Genomic DNA, 3522 nt, shown 5'->3' on the forward strand with positions numbered 1-3522 from the left:
AAATTTATTTATGTTTAATTTTTAAAAAATGCATTTTATTGAAATATAATTTATGTACAGTGAAATACACAAAACTAAAGTGATATGGGTCAATGCATTCTTTTTTCTTTTTCTTTTTCTTTTTTTTTTTTTGCAGTGTTCCCTCACTTCCCCTCCCACCCTTTTGGGTCTTTTTATTTCTTTTCTTAAAGTTGTCTCTACCTAAATACTAATGAAGATTTGTAGTCTTCAATAAAACTGATTATGCCTTCCAACTAATTGAAGAGTAACAATTCAGAAATAAACTAGTACTAAGAATACAATTTTTTTAAAAAAAGCGATTGATAAATTTGACTATATTAAAATTAAGAATTTCTATTCATTAAGAGATCAAAAGGGAACCCAGGGTGGGAGATGATATTTGCAACACATATAACTGACAAAGGGCTCATATTCAAAATACATAAACAACAACTAACTATAAATGAATAGGAAAGATGCTAACAATGCAATAGAAAAATGAGCAAGAACTTAAACAGGGATCTCACAAACAGAATATCCAAAAGACCAATAATATATGAAAATATGTTTAAACTCAGTAGTAACCAGAAAAAGATAAATTTCCATTGTACAAAATTCAGTAGTTGTTCTTGAATAAAACATTTCTCAGTTTTTTGTATGCCAGATCCCAGAATTGATTGTTTTTAACATTTATTATTATTATTATCATTGCTTTTCAGGTACAGGATTTTCTGAGTTCCTCACTTAGCCATTCCAGCAGTCATTATCCCCATTTAAAAGTGGGGAAATGGAGGCTGGACAGGCTATGCATGTTGTCCATGTTTGTACAGTCATACAGTGGTGCAGCCAAAGTCAAGTTTGGGCAGCATTCACTAATAGAATCTTTATCGATTTAGGATAACATGGGATCTATTTTCCCCACTTTTCCAGTCATTTTTGGGCATTAAAAAAAAAAAAAAGACAATTATGGGCATGTATTGCTTTTCATTATATCATTTGGAAATTATTTCATATTTTTTTTGACAGATGAAAATATTTCATAATAAACTTATTAGCCACAACCAGACATCTTGAGGAAATAAGTTGCTGGGCTTAGAGACTTAGGACCATAGTCTTGGGGGACATCAATTGGTTCAAGGGATTAATGGACCACATAGAGCTCAGCCTCCATGACCCTGAGACCAGAAGAACTAGATGGTGCTCAGCTGCAACTGCCAACCACTCTGAAAGAGACCACAATATAAGATCCAAACAGAAGGGGAGAAAATGTGGAACAAAACTCAAAGTCATAAAAAAAAAAGAAAAATACCAGGCTTACTACTCTGATAGAAACTGGTCGAAGCTCTGAGACTATATAATCTTTAATCATCTTTCAAGCCTGGAACTGAACTCACCCCCATGGTTCAACTTTTAGCCAAGTGATAGCCCTTTAAGGTGAACAATAACACTAGGGAGGTACACACTCCTTAGAACAATCAACATGAAAGACCAAAAGGGCAGCAGTTGCCCAGGGATAAAACTCAGAAGGAAGGAAAGGATAGGAAAGAAGGATGAATGGAAATGATAAACATAGGGAGGAAGTGGGAAGAGTGTGGTTACAGTGTGGGGATTACAGTCAGTATTGCAAAACAAAATTATTGTGTGAATTGTTGAATGGAAAACAAATTTGCTCTGTGAACTTTCACTCAAATCACAAAAAAAGTTAAAAAAATTAATAATATTTTTACTTCTGCTTCCTGGTTCCCTTTAGGAGGAAGAGTAGAGAATCAATCGGTGTGCAACATTTCATATCCATTTAGATGAGAAATATAATAAATAGAAAAGGCCTAGGTTTTTAAATTTTTGTTTTTAACTACATAAGATAATTCAACACAAGAACATCTTGGAATCTATTTAATGCATCTACTAACAGTCTTAGGAGCTCTAGTAGTGCAATGGTTAAGTGCTCAGCTATTAACTGAAGGGTTGGTAGTTAAAATCCACCATTGTTCTGCAGGGGAAAGATGTGGCAGTCTGCCTCTTTAAAGATTACAGCCATGAAAACCCTATTGGGCAGTTCTACCCTGCCCTTTCCAAAGAAAGATGATCCATCAGAATGTGGAAATTATCTAACAATATCATTGATATCATATGCAAATAAAATTTTGCTGAAGATAATTTAAAAATGGTTGGAGCAGTATTGACAGGGAACTTCCAGAAGTGCAAGCTGGATTCAGAAGAGGACATGGAACGAGGAATATCATTGGTGATTTCAGATGGATCTTAGCTCAAAGCAAAGAATACCAGAAAGATGCTTCTTACCTGTGTTTTATTGACTATGCAAAGACATTTAATGGTGTGGATCATAAAAAATTATAGATAACATTGAGAAGAATGGGAATTCCAGAACACTTAGTTGTGCTCATGAGGAACCTGTACATAGACCAAGAGGCTGTTGTTTGAACAGAATAAGAGAATACTGCATAGTTTAAAAGCAGGAAGGGTGTGCATCAGAGTTGTACCCTTTCATCATATTTATTCAGTCTATATGCTGAGCAAATAATCTGAGAATCTGGACGATATGAAGAAGAATGCAGCATCCGGATTGGAAGAAGACTCGTTAACAACCTGTGGTATGCAGATGATACAACCTCACTTGCTGAAAGTGAAGATGACTTGAAGCATTTACTGTTGAAGATCAAAGACTACAGTCTTTGGTATGGATTACACCTCAACAGAAAGAAACAGAAATCTTCACAACTGGACCAATAAGCAACATTACCATAAATGGAGAAAGGATTGAAGTTGTCAGGAATTTCATTTTGCTTGAATCCACAATCGACAACCATAGAAGCAGCAGTTAAGAAATTAGACGTCGTATTGCGCTCGGCAAATCTGCTGCAAAAGACATCTTTAAAGTGTTAAGAAACAAAGATATTACTTTGAAGATTAAGGTATGCCTAACTCAAGCCATGGTATTTTCATTTGACTCATGTGTATGTGAAAGATGGGCAGTGAATAAGCAAGACCAAGGAAGAGTTGATGCCTTTGAATTATGGTGTTGGTGAAGAATCATGAGAATACCATGGACTACCAGAAGAACAAACAAATCTGTTCTAGAGGAAGTGCCGCCGGCATGCTCCTTTGAAGTAAGAATGGCCAGACTTCGTCTCACCTATTTTGGTCATGTTGTCAGAAGAGACTAAAGAAGGATCTATCTTAAAGAAGGATATTATGCTTGGTAAAGTCTGCAGAAAAAAAGGAAGACCCCCCAAGCATAGTAAGGATGTGAGGATGGCACAGGACCAGGCAGTTTTATTCTGTTGTACATAGATTCACTATGAGTCAGAGCTGACTTGAAGGTGCCTAACAACTACCACCCTGCCCTATAGGGTTGCTATGAATCAGAATCAGCTTGATGGCATTGGATACCAATAATCTGCGAATTTTGAAATTTCCTCAAATAGAAAATGAAATGTATTTTCAAAAATTAACAGTAGTTTGAATTATTTTTTTAATAGTTTGAAGTTTTTTTTTTTTTTT

At 35.3% G+C, this 3522-nt stretch overlaps 1 protein-coding gene across 1 annotated transcript in view; it reads left to right on the forward strand.

The window, feature by feature from the left end:
• Positions 1-3522, forward strand: part of MGAT4D (MGAT4 family member D) — a 144426-nt gene that overhangs the window by 58452 nt on the left and 82452 nt on the right. The window lies entirely within an intron of this gene.

This window comes from Orycteropus afer, unplaced genomic scaffold (genome assembly GCF_000298275.1).
Source record: "Orycteropus afer afer isolate SDZICR_OR568_19922 unplaced genomic scaffold, OryAfe1.0 scaffold00076, whole genome shotgun sequence".
Lineage (NCBI taxonomy): Eukaryota > Metazoa > Chordata > Mammalia > Tubulidentata > Orycteropodidae > Orycteropus > Orycteropus afer.